This window comes from Staurois parvus, unplaced genomic scaffold (genome assembly GCF_062004578.1).
Source record: "Staurois parvus isolate SC_StPar_1 unplaced genomic scaffold, SC_StPar_1.0 ptg001481l, whole genome shotgun sequence".
Classification (NCBI taxonomy): domain Eukaryota; kingdom Metazoa; phylum Chordata; class Amphibia; order Anura; family Ranidae; genus Staurois; species Staurois parvus.
In genome coordinates this window covers 299,067-312,661 of record NW_028319277.1, presented here as the reverse complement: position 1 = coordinate 312,661, position 13,595 = coordinate 299,067, and the positions used below count along the sequence as shown (strand labels likewise).

Here is a 13,595-nt window from a genome sequence, read left to right as displayed (position 1 = left end):
CATCCCCCCTATAGTAATTCATCCCCCATATAGTAATTCATCCCCCATAGTAATTCATCCCCCATATAGTAATTCATCCCCCATAGTAATTCATTCCCCATATTAATTCACCCCCATATTAAGCCCCCAAGTCCCCCCTGTGTCAATTTACTTACCTTTGCTCCGCGCGTTCCTCTCGCCGTCTTCCCGCGCCGTTCCGGTGTAGCATGAAAATCTGTCTCCTATGAGGATCTGTCCCCCTCGACGTATCTGCGCATGTGCCAGTTTCAGGCATTAGCAGCCGATCGGCGATCTCCGGCACATGCGCAGATACGTCGAGGGGGACAGATCCTCATAGGAGACAGATTTTCATGCTACACGGCGGACTGTGAGAGGAGCCTAGCGGGAGCCTAGCTCCGCGGGCCGGATTAAAAGGTCCGCCGGGCCGAATACGGCCCGCGGGCCGTAGTTTGCCCATTGCTGGTATAGATTCTATGCAATAGTGGTGTGAACCTCCTGTGCTATAAATCTCAGAAATGTAACATACCAAGAGAAGCTGTTAAAATTAAATCATATATCTATGAGCTGTATATATAAATACATAAATCACAATGTAGCGCTACTCACAAAAATTAATAAATAAATATAAACATCCACAAATACATAGTGACACACTGTAAAATATCCATGAAATAAACCAATAATGCTCACTTGGTGCCACAATATAAATATAACATCAGTGAAAATGATAATCATGCATATGATACTTCATATAATACCACAATATAATCTGATTTAAAACCCCCCAAATATTGATGGTGACAAATACATAAAAACATGCAAAAAACTATTGCATATACATGCAGTAGATACCTAAAATACCACACAACATATACCAAGGAACATATACCTTTTGCAAGGTAAAAAAATAAAAATCCCAATCAGTGAGACATAAAATATATAAAATCAGTACACAATATTTGTGAAAACATCTGTGCAACAACATAAAGTCCAATATGATGTGGATAATATCACTTTATCCAATTAGAGATGTCCCTCGTGCGGATAGTGTGTGATGAGTGCACAGAGTCCCCTTCCCCAGAAATAGCACAGCATTGCAGTCAGGGTGGGGTGAGGCATACAGTCTTGCGGAGTCTCCCCACCCTGACTGCAATGTTGTGCTTTTTCTGGGGAAGGGGAAACTGCACTCATCTAATTGGACCCTGCACGCTGACAGACGTGTTTTATGTTTTAAGTGAGATATTGGCGTTGTATCTTACCCTATCTGCAGAGCAGCCATTAACAGATTGCTGACCTTGTAGATGGAGATTTGTGTGTGGTGGGAGCAGATCAGTGGAGTGGCTGCATACTTGAAGGATCTGAGAGTGGGATCTTACAAAACGCTTTGACCCGTACGTTTCAAAGTTTTAAGGTGAGAGGCTTACCTAGCCGGTGGTCGGGTTGTCTTGTGTCAGCAGTTACCCACTGTCACACCCTATCAGCACGAGTGTCATCTCTAATTGGATAAGGTGATATTATCCACATCTTATTGGACTTTATGAACACAGATCAGACGTTGCAGTTTGATCCTATTTATATATTTGTGTTGTTGCCAGGAGCGGACTGACAACTCATGGGGCCCCCGGGCAATAGGGGATCATGGGGCCCCTGTGTCCTTGCCCAAACTCAAAAAAGCCTATGAAAAAGGTACCAGGGGCATCTCATGGGGCCCCCTACTGACCCCCGGACCTCGGGCACTGCCCGAGTTTCCAAATGGTCAGTCCGCCCCTGGTTGTTGCACAGATTTTTTCACAAATATTGTGCACTGATTTTATATATTTTATGTCTCACTGATTGGGATTTTTATTTTTTACCTTGCAAGAGGTATATGTTCCTTGGTATATGTTGTGTGGTATTTTAGGTATCTACTGCATGTATATGTAATAGTTTTTTGCATGTTTTTATGCATTTGTAGTAGTAGAAATATATGTTTCTACTATCATTCACCATCACATTTTTTGGGTTTTTAAATCAGATTATATTGTGGTATTATATGAAGTATCATATGCATGATTATCATTTTCACTGATGTTTATATTTATATTGTGGCACCGAGTGAGCATTATTGGTTTATTTCACAGATTTTGTACAGTGTGTCACTATGTATTTGTGGATGTTTATATTTATTCATTTATTTTTGTGAGTAGTGCTGCATTGTGATGTATTTATTTAACTGTGGGTATAGGATTATAACTTTTTTTTTTTTTCTATGGTTGAACTGGATGGACTTTTGTCTTTTTTCATCCAGACTAACTATGTAACTATGTGAAAAAGGAAGCTGTGGATACATGGTTCATAAAAATTCTGTTTTTGTTACATTTATAACAACACTTATAAATGACTGCATTTATAGAATGTTGGAATGCTGGAGGTGTTTATACAATTATTATGTGGTACAATGAGCCGAGACCAGATTGAGAACCCAGATCTCAAGCAAACCTTCACATATGCAGTTACTAGGGTTGCCACCTCATCCCTTTAAAACCGAACACATATTAATTATACAGGTGCGGAGGCTAATTTAATTTAATGCAGATACGGCACTAAGTGAGTTTAATTACCAACTTAATCAGCCACAGAACCTGTGTAATAATATGTGTTTGGGTGAGGTGGCAACCCTAGCAGTGACACAGGTAATGGTTCTTCTCTTTGTTATTCCTATCTATATTTAGAGTCATATTTATATATCTATATCAGTATATCTTCCTATATGAAGAGAAAAAATACCAGGCTTGAACCTGCCACCCAGCTCTGTATATCTGTCATCAGGTCCTGATGGAGACAGTATGATTTTGCCTATAGCCAGCAGAGGAGAATAGTTGGCATTTCCTTGTATAGCCACTGGCCACACTATTAATAAGTAATAATACAAACATCTAAGTATATTTATACATTGTCACTAAATTCTTTGGTTTAGGACCTGTAAGGCAAGATTTACACTGCTGGATTGTGGTTATGGGCAGCAAAAAGTGTGTTGTTGTCCAATATACCCATTTTGAGCCTCCAACGCACATCTCCAATGAATATTTCCAATGCACATCACCAACAAACCACAATAGTCCTGCGTTTTAGAGCACCATCTCTCTTTAGAACCATCTCGGCCTTGTGGAGTGTCCAATAAAGGATTTGTTTTGGTGTGTTGGCTCTCCCATTCAATATGATTGGGCTTCCTTAATGTTAGGGTTGGTTGGTTTGACTGGCAGGGGTGTTAGATGGATCTGAAGTCTCGCTGATCATTGAATATGTATTTCATTTTTTTTTAAATCTCTTTGCCTGAAATTCTTCTTTAAATTCCACTGTCAGGAACAATTGTACATTTCTAATAATGGGAAGTGTTTCGGTGTTAGCTATTTATGTTGAGTATCATTTTTATCCTGCGGTCAGACAGTGCCACTCCTCCCAATATGAATAAAACCATCCTGAGGGACCTGAAGGCCACCCACAAAGTTCATCTGACTGGGGTGGGAGACTCGCTGGTTCACTTCCTGGCTATTGTAGATGGAACCCCCCAAAAATGTAGTCTTGTCAACCCCTAAGTGGATAGGTGGAGGAAGGGAGTTCTTAGATTTTATATTACAAAATGGTAATCCTGGTAGACTATGGAAGATAGGTGTCAAGCACCATTCCAAAACATTGAGCTCCTAGATGTCTCTCTCACTCTCCCCTCTATCTCCCACCTATGTATATCTGCAAATACAATGTTCCTGACCACCACACTGGCCAAACACTCCTTAGAGAAACTTGCATGGCAGAAGCAGTGTTTATAGAGCTTTAAAATATCTAAATATCTGAAGGCTCCTTAGTAGTATGCCACAATATATGAATCCTCCAACCATGCTAAGTGTTCTGAGGTGACAGATCTGCTTTTTTTACCTGAATTCACCAAAACAGTGTAGGTTGTCAGTCAATAATACTTTACAGTTAGAACAAACACAAGTATCTTTACCTATTTAAATGAATAGGGTATTGCTTGGAGAACACGTATATGCAGATACACAGTAACTATAACAAATATATATATATAAAAACTAAGAACAACATATAATAAAGTAACCTACGTTAGAATATAGCTGTTAAATTCTTTCTTCTGTAAAAGAGTAGATGATCAACATAGTTTTAATAGAAGCGTGGGAAGATGAGATGGTGAGTTGGTGTGATGATGAGTCATTGCAGCAATGGGTTGGCGTGATAATGTCTCAGTCGAATGGTTGTTTGGTGGTGTAACAAGCATGCACACAGTGAAGGACGCAGCCTCCATTTTGTTAAGAATCTCCATTTTCTCCCCTTATTCTTTCCCCCTCCCTCTCTGAGAGGCACAGTGACATATGGCAGTGTGTGTGTGTGTTAAAAGTGTCACAGGCCAGAGCCCAGCAGGGGGGCTATGAGCTGTAAGACCACCAAGGGAGCTGGGGCCTCACTGTCCAAAGAACCTGTAAAATGTAGCACCTCCTAAAAGCTACAGCAAGCCTTCCCAGGAGTTCAAAGACATTTCAAGGAAGGCGGGACCAGCTAACACTTTTAAAAATCCATTTTTCCCCTATGTCTCATATCTTGGAATATGAGAGACTTACATAAAAACCAGACATCACCAGATTGGCCAAGAGGAGACAAACATTTTGGTAGGTCACTCTTGTCTCGAATACATACTAAAGCCGAAACGTTGATCTCGTGAACCGTTCAGTGTATAATTTCCTATTTTATATCGAATCAATACTCAGATGTGTCTGCATAATAATCTACCCGCGGGTGGAGTGTCACTTGTGCACAGGAAAAGTTATGAGCCAAAATATGAACTACACGAGATTTTGGCTCTAGTTTAGGTCTGCACCCAGACCTCCATGCCCTAAACGGGGTATTGGTCCTTGAAGAATCACGATCGGGAACGCGCATGCACGAAAGAGATCCCACAGAAGAATTGCCGGTTGTGCGCAGGCGCGCAGGAACGTGCGATAGCGCACATGCACGCACACGTGCACAGGCACGGCGAAGATTGGTGCCAGACAGGCTATTTAAGGTGTGCCTCTGCCCAGATTCAGTGCTGACTGGTCTTCAGCTCCCCCTCCATGTCCTGTTTGCTCCTGTTTGTTTCCTTGTTGCTGACCCGGCTTGTTCCTGACCCGACTCTGAGTACTTTCCTGTCCTAAGTTCCTGACTTTGGCTCTGATCCTGACTTTGGCTTTTCCTCCTGATCCTGTACCACGCTGCCCGACTGTTATGACCCTGGCTATCCTACGACTCCGCTCCAGTCCTGTGTTCTGGCTACAAACCTGGCTCTGCTGTGCATCTGGCAATCCACTATACCTGCCTGGTCTATTGCTACAGTACCCAAATCAGAGGATATCCTGCCTACCAAGGTCATCATCTGCAAGAGCCGCAAGCAAACCTCTGGCGCTCTTGTCCCCCTGGTCCCTAGATTCCCTCTGTTCCAACTTCAGCGGGGTCAGGGCTAGTGACACAAGTGAGGCCGACCTCGTCAATTCAGTCTCCCATCAGGTACGTGACAACAACATTGTTTTGTAAATATTTTTATTGCACCCCTTTTTGACTTTTCAGTAATAAATCTTTCCTTTTAAAAGTGTTGAACTGTTTGTATAGCTCTTAATTGCAATTTATGAATTCCTGCCTTTAAAAAGAACGCTGCTGTGTTTGTTTAACCCTCTGAATAACCGGCCTGCGGTGACCGTGTTATACAGACGATTACCTCAACCATTATAGTGTTATTGCGGATATCGCCCAGTTTCCTCTTTCTCTGTACAAAACGGAGGTGGTGGCAGTGTGAAGGGTTAATTGTGTAGTTAACCTGACCCAGTAACAATCGCTCAGGCTGCCGGTACATCAATTGTGGTCCATTAGCTGGAAGATCGTTGTGCAGGGTGCGGCTGGGTGTGGCATTGTTACGCACATGACATCGCGGCTTCAGATCAGCTAGTCCTTCGGTCACAAGTTTGGTGAGAAGGTCAGGGGTCTGACGCCTCGTCCGTCACATATTGGTGACAGCGATCGTGGGATTGTCACATATTGGTGGCAGCGATCCCGCGTTCGTCACAGGTGGTATATTGGGTCAGTGGAATAGTGGTTCAGTAAGATGGTGGATTGGTTGGATGTTGGGTTGGTTGGATGTTGGGTTGGTGGGATAGTGGATTGGTTGGATGTTGGGTTAGTGGTTTGGAAAACTGGTGGGTTAGGAGATTGTTGTGTCTCTTGCTTAATGATATAAAGGTTTGGTCAAATAAAATTTTGAGTGATTGGTTGGGTGTTATACAGTAAGATGGTGGGTTGGTTGGATGCTGGGTTGGTGAGTTAATGTCAAGGTCCTACCTTTCCTCAGGGCTTGTGCTGCTCCATGTGCTGGCATCCATCTTAGGTGTCTGCAAAGCATTGTGGGAACCTTTATGCTTTCAGCCCTCTGTGGCTCCTCCTCCAGGAGGTGGCGGCTTATCACATATAAGTCTGCTGTTTGTAGCTGTCCATTGCATTTGTGTCCTGTCTGTTGCACAGCAGCAAGCTCCTGTTTAGTTTCTCATTGCTCTCCTGGATACCGACTCGGCTTTGGCAAGACTCCTTCCTGGCTTCTGACCCCGGCTCTGGCGACCATCCTTCCTGGCTTCTGACCCCGGCTCTGGCGACCATCCTTCCTGGCTTCTGACCCCGGCTCTGGCGACCATCCTTCCTGGCTACTGACCCCGGCTCTGGCGATCATCCTTCCTGGCTTCTGACCCCGGCTCTGGCGATCATCCTTCCTGGCTTCTGACCCCGGCTCTGGCGATCATCCTTCCTGGCTTCTGACCCCGGCTCTGGCGATCATCCTTCCTGGCTTCTGACCCCGGCTCTGGCGATCATCCTTCCTGGCTTCTGACCCCGGCTCTGGCGATCATCCTTCCTGGCTTCTGACCCCGGCTCTGGCGACCATCCTTCCTGGCTACTGTCCTATCAAGTCATCCGCTGTTGCTGTCGGACTTGCATAGACGCTGTCTTGTTTTGTATAATAAACCTACCTTTAATTGCACCTCCTTGTGTGTCTGGCTCCTCACTCCCTGACAGTTAAGCTGGCCACACAGTCTAAGATATCTCAGTGGTTGGGAGAGATGGAGAATCAATGGGATAGTGGGTTGTTGGGTTGGTGGGATGATGATTTGGTGGGCTGGAGAAATAGAGGATTGGTAGGTTGATAAGTTGGCAAATTGGCATAGGCAGCGGGTTGGTGTTATAAGTATGTGGATGCTGTGTACTACCCTTTGGTCAGCAGGTTGATGTTAGAGATGTGCAGCACAGGGTGATTGCTGTGAGGGTATGTATGACACTCCCAAGTGCCACATCCTATTCAAACTATTGGAGAAGAAAAGGGGCCATTTGGTGGACTTTATAGGCATGGCCCCTTTTCTTCTCTGTTGCACAGTCTACCTGGTTAACATTGCCTTGCTGTGTGACAGATTTGATAAATTCAGGTGTGTGGGTGCTGTACACTCACTCTGGTCACCAACGGGAGACAACCTGGTATTAGCCCTGATTCACACAAGATCTGACTTTGAATTTGTGCGACTTGACTTGAAGTCACACGATTTCAAAGCCAGATATCAGTGCGACTTCAGGCTGACATCTGTACACCTTCATGCACAGATATCTATGCAACACACACCTGAAATCATGAAGAATAGTGCAGAAACCTTTTTATCAAATTGGTGCTGCACCATAAAATTGGAGTTGCACTGATTTGAACTGTTCCATTGCCAACAATAGGATGTGATTTTAAACTGTCAAATCACATGACAAGTCGCACCGGCGTGAATACGGTCACAGTGGTGGATAGATGTTATACTCTCCTCTGGCCAGCAGGTGGCAGCAACTAGTATTAAAGATGTGTGGGTGCTATATACTCTGCTCTGGCCACTGGTAGTAGGTGACAGCATGCTGATGTTAGAGTCCATCAAGTGGCAGTAGACATATGTCATGTGTCTGTATATTCCTCTCTGGGCGGCAGGTGCTGGTAGGCTGGTGTTATGTGAGTGGGTACTATGGCTAGCTGTGAACTGTTGTAGGTGGGGTCCTGTAGGCTGCTGGATGTGAAGTCTCCCACACATAGACAAGCTGTAGATAAATGGTGGTCAGATTTCCTGATATAGGGGCCTAAAGTGTGACCTTCAGCATCATCAAAGACCCACACATAAATTTCAGTAAATATTCAGTGTCAGAGATAGCAGACACATAACAGGATATAGTCAAATACTATGGGTATGACACAAGAGATGGTCAGAGACAACAGACATAATACAGGAGTTGGTCAGAGACTGCAGACGTGATACAAGAGATGGTCAGAGACTGCAGATATAATACAAGAAATGTTCATAGACTGCTCACATAGTACAGGAAATTTTTGGAGAATGTGGAAACAATACAGGAAATGGTAAGAGACTACGAACACAATATAAGAGATGATCATACACTGCAGACATACTACAAGAGATGGTCAGAGACTGTGGACATGATAAAAGAGATGGTCAGAGACCGCAGACATAATACAAGAGATGGTCAGAGACTGTGGACACGGTATAGGAGATGGTCAGAGACTGCAGATATGATAAAAGAGATGGTCAGAGACCACAGACATAATACACGGGATGGTCAGAGACTGCAGACATAATACACAAGATGATCAGAGACTGCAGACATGTTACAGGAGATGGTCAGAGATTGCAGACATGGTACACAAGATGGTCAGAGACTGCAGACATATTACAGGAGATGATCAGAGATTGTAGATATGAAACAAGAGATGCTCAGAGACTGCAGTCATAGTACAGGAGATGTTCAGATACTGCAGATGTGATACAATAGATAGTGGACATGCAATAGGAGTTTTTGGAGACTAGGGACATGTTGCAGGAGACAATCACAGACTAGAGACATATTACATGAGACTGTCTGGAGATTACTGCTCTGACAAGGCATTAGGTAAACACAGTTTAGTGCCTGCTGGGACCGCAAGGGCTTCATAAAAAGCACCAAAAGGCAGCATGCAGCCCTTGGGCTGTAGATCCGAAATCATAAACGCTGTTTACTCTTCTCTGGCCAGCAGGTGGCAGCAAGCTAGTGTTAGAGGTCTGTGGACACGCTATTCTCTCCTTTGGCCAGAAGGTTTTAGCAATCTGAATTTGCAGGTTTTGGCACCACTATATACTCCTCTGTGGCCAGCAGGTGGCAGTATACTATTGTTAGTCCTGGGTGGTTTATTTTGTGTTCTGGCCAGTAGGTGGCAGGAGGCTGGTGTTGGAGGTGTGTGGATGCTGCATTCCTTTCTACGGTCAGTTAGTGGCAGCATAAAGCCTGAAGAAGGGGTTTACCGAATCCTGAAAGCTTGCATCTTTCATAACTTATTTAACCATCACAGAGTATCACTTATACTCCTAACTTACTGTATGTAACGGAACCAGAACCCAACCACTCTTGGGTATCTTCCATTATACTGCAGCTTCCCCGTCCGAACACAAAATCCAAGGACCACACCCTGGAAATCCCTCAGGAAATAGACAGCACCCAGCTCTTCTTAAAACAGGAAGGGAACTCTTTTATTTTTTCACAAACACAGGATATATACAGAGGGTGGGGAAACACAACCAGGAACAGGAAACACATCATCAGCCCGCCCCATCGGTGGGAAGGGCTGCAGGGAATACATCATCAGCCAGGCCCATCAGTGGGAAGAGCTACAGGGAACCACCCCAACCAACCCAAGACTCAGAACAATGGGATAGCACATTGCAAGAACAATAGACAGCCATGTGGCCGAGACAAACGAATAGCCACATGGCAGTAGACAATAGGCAACCACATGGCCGAGAACAAAGGAACATACACTATACACAAGACTGGGACATTCACACCCTGTACCCCTTCACAGGCACAGGGTCACTTAAACATAATGGGGAGAACATGAGCTGACACAGAGGTCCCCCCACCCCCAAAAGTCACTCCAGTCACACTGTAGTGATCAATGACTAAGAAGAAGACCATAGAAATATATCGGTATAATGCTTCACAATATGTTGCCAATATATAAAAAGGGGGATAAACTATTATATGTTGCCCACTGTAACTGACATTATTAATGGATAATCTGTATTGCAAGTATGATGTTCTACCTATTTCTAGTATGTTTGGCAACCATTTTTCTATTTTTCTCCACAATTCTGCCAATTTCAGTCACATGATTGTTATATCTGTGGACCCTATGGAGAGGTATTTTGGCTAATGGCTTACACAACCATTGAGATCAAGCCAGGGTTGGCAGTCCCCACACTAACTACTGACTGAGTGGTGGGATCGTTCAACCTCCACCCTATATCTATGGCGATCCAAAAACAATCGGTGGACCACTTTCTATGGACAAGCAGAGAAGACACCCTCCCCCCATGTTCAGTATATGTGTCATTGCACACATCTAGAGGAGATGAAAGAGGAAGCTGCGGACACATGGTTCTCAGAATGTCCATTCTGTTGTAACAGTCTGTATTTATAGAATGTTAGAATGCTGGAGATGTTTAAACAGTTGGATGATGAGCTGATCACAGGGTGAGAACGGATCCTAAACACATCCCATGTGCAATGACACAGGTAAGGGTTCTGCTCTGTGTTATTCCTGTCTATATGTAGATTTATATTTTTACTGTATATTAGTATATCTACCTATATAAAGGAAAAAATGGCAGGCTTAAACCTCCCACCCAGCTTCATCAATCTGCCATCAGGTTTTGACACACTGTTGGGCACAGCAGACGTTTGCCTATAGGCAAAGGAAAAGAGTCAACTTTTCTTTTTTTGTAGCCACTGACCACACTATTTTATTCATAAATAATAATACAAACATCTAACATAAGTATATTTATACATTGTCATCAAATTCTTAGTCGTGTTAGGACCAGTAAGGCCAGATTTACACCATTGAATTGTGGTAATGGCAGTAAAAAGCATGTTGCTGTCCATTGGATTAATTTCGAACCCTCAACACACACCTCCAAGGCATATATCCAATTCACATCTCCAACTCACCACAGTGGACCTGCATTTTAGACCACAATCTTTCTTTATAACCATCTCTGCCTTGTGGAAGGTTTAATGAAAGGCTTGTTTTGGTGCCTTGGCACCCCCTTCAGTATTCATGGGCTTTCTTCATGTCGAGGTTAGTTTGACTGACAGGAGTATTTGGATCTGATGACTTGCTGATGATGGAATATGTATTACATCTTTTTAAATCTCAGTCTCAATTGTACACTTCTGATCATTGGAACTGTTTAGGTGTCAGCTATGTATGCTGAGTCTAATTTTTATCCTGTGGTCATACAGTTTCACTTTGTTCCATGTGAATAAAACCCTAGTAAGGGACACACTTTTCCCTTGAACGCTACCCACAAAGTTCTTCCAGCTGGGGCAGGAGGTTCTCCGTTCACTGCCTGGTCATAGATCAGAGAGAGAGGCAGAGTGACGATAGATGAGGAACCTAGAGTACCATAATCTCAAATCAACAAATGACTACAAAAAAAGGTCAAAACCAGGGACTTTCTGAGGTGGCACCCAGGAATATAGATTCAAAACATAGGTATATATTTCAAAACTTTTCCATCACATCATGCAAAAGCTTATGAGAATCACATATGGTGCTTAGTACGGTGTTTCTTCTTTTTTGACCAATTACAAAGACCATGTAGTATGTTTGCTCTATATTGAGTGTCACATTTCACAGATACAGGTTGCGGTCAATGCGGTTCATAGATACCTCTATGGGCTTATTCCTTCACTGTGGATCGGTAAGTGAGGAGGTCTCCTCCAATATTACCACCTTGTGACAGGACAACATTGAGCCCAGGACCTCTCTGTCTTTTATTCCCATACACAGTAGGTGTACTTACTAGCTGCCCTTGTGGAGATGAGTGTAGCTTTAGATTGATGCAACCATATTATTATTATTATTATTTATTATACAGGATTTATATAGTGCCAACAGTTTATGCAACTCTTTACAATATAAAGGGGGACAGTACAATTACAATACAGTTCAATACAGAAGGAATAGGAGGTCCCTGCTCATGGAGCTTACACCAATTGTGACCTGTCACAAATCCACACCACACGCACACCCCCATCGACTAGCTAACCGAGGCATGCACGTCCGGCCGTGACTTGGGGTAAGAGGGAATGAGGGGGACTTAATCTGAATATATATAAGACCAGCCGTGATATACTTTCACAGCCCGTGCTACCTCTGGCCACCACTAGAGGGAGACTCCAATCCAGCTGGCTGACCACACACACAGGCATATACGAATCTTTTATACAATATGGTGCACACTAAGGGTTGAGGAGCAGCCTAGCAATTGGCACACCCTTCTAGGATTCCTCCAGCTATCCTACAAGCTAGAACCCCAGTGTTAATCTCTCTTCCACTGACACACCACAAACAGTAGCTTGCCACCACCCAACAGTTTGTCCGCAGACTGGTCTTCCGGGCCACCACACACACACAGATCTCCGTCTGGCAGATCTGTTACCTTTACAATCTGCATGCAATCGGCCAACACACACGAACTTAAGTACCCAGATGTCACTTATTAATTTTATGATTTAATATCCCGAAAGTGGGCAGTGCATAAAATATGTACAAAGTATAAAGAGTTACAAATAATACAGAAAATACAAAAAGACACACAATTGGCTATTGACTATAAAATAAAAGGAAATAAAACAGAAATAAAACTTTTACCAAGAGTTATCCTGCGACTGGAGCAAGTCAGGGAAAGTCCGCGATCCGCCAGTCAATAGAACTGGCTCCGTACAAATCACACTGTCCATATCTCAGGTCCTCAATTTATGGGAATATGGATGTAGGCTGGACATTAGCCCTTGGCCAATAAACTCTGGGGGGTGTTCCTGAACCAGCCCCCAGGACATTCTGGGCACTGAAATGCCCAAAGTCGATTGGACCAAGAATGGTTTGAATCACCAAGTCAGGGATTGAATTTCTGACACCAGTGCATCAGTCCGATCACGACAGTACCAATCACTGTTCAGCTGTCGCAATCAGGCGTCATATAACCATTTTCTGTGTTTCTCTGGGATACTACATAGGCTACAAATACAGTTTTACATGCGGATGTAGCCTACAGTGTTTCCAATCAGAAGGAAGTATTTTCATCTCTCTGAAACTAATATGTTAGCTTTTATGAGAGATGAAATATATTCCTTTGATCTGCTGATATACCCTACATCAGAGATCCCAGACACACCGGAGCCCTCTCTTGGTCTCCTGCTGCCTCTGAAGCCGAAATGTCTAGAGTTCTTCTTCTTAACTTTCTAGAAGGCGACAAAGTCTGACTATGTAGGTGACAAGTCTTATTGGCATCTAGGTGTCATCTCCAGCCTAGAGGATGCTCTGTCCTTTCACATGCTAATTGGTGACCATATGTCTCTGACTGAATCCTGAACCCATCTTATTATTAACATGGAATGAAGCTAAATCTACAATGTCATATTTCTACAGATCACATCTCAGCTACTCAAATCTTACG

General features: G+C 43.6%; 1 protein-coding gene and 2 long non-coding RNA genes across 3 annotated transcripts in view; 2 read left to right on the top strand and 1 right to left on the bottom strand.

Annotated features, from left to right (window-relative positions):
- The window catches only part of LOC149435690 (uncharacterized), a 262,780-nt gene that overhangs the window by 158,508 nt on the left and 90,677 nt on the right, over window positions 1-13,595 (bottom strand). The window lies entirely within an intron of this gene.
- LOC149435692 (transient receptor potential cation channel subfamily M member 2-like) overlaps window positions 1,118-13,595 on the top strand; it is a 62,398-nt gene continuing 49,920 nt past the window's right edge. Inside the window, exon 1 of the mRNA XM_089662484.1 lies at window positions 1,118-1,411. The gene's annotated coding sequence lies outside the window, so the exon portion shown is untranslated. The remainder of the gene's footprint in view (window positions 1,412-13,595) is intronic.
- LOC149435691 (uncharacterized) overlaps window positions 1,412-13,595 on the top strand; it is an 82,111-nt gene continuing 69,927 nt past the window's right edge. The window contains exon 1 of the long non-coding RNA XR_016308376.1: window positions 1,412-1,508. This is a non-coding gene — a long non-coding RNA (uncharacterized LOC149435691). The remainder of the gene's footprint in view (window positions 1,509-13,595) is intronic.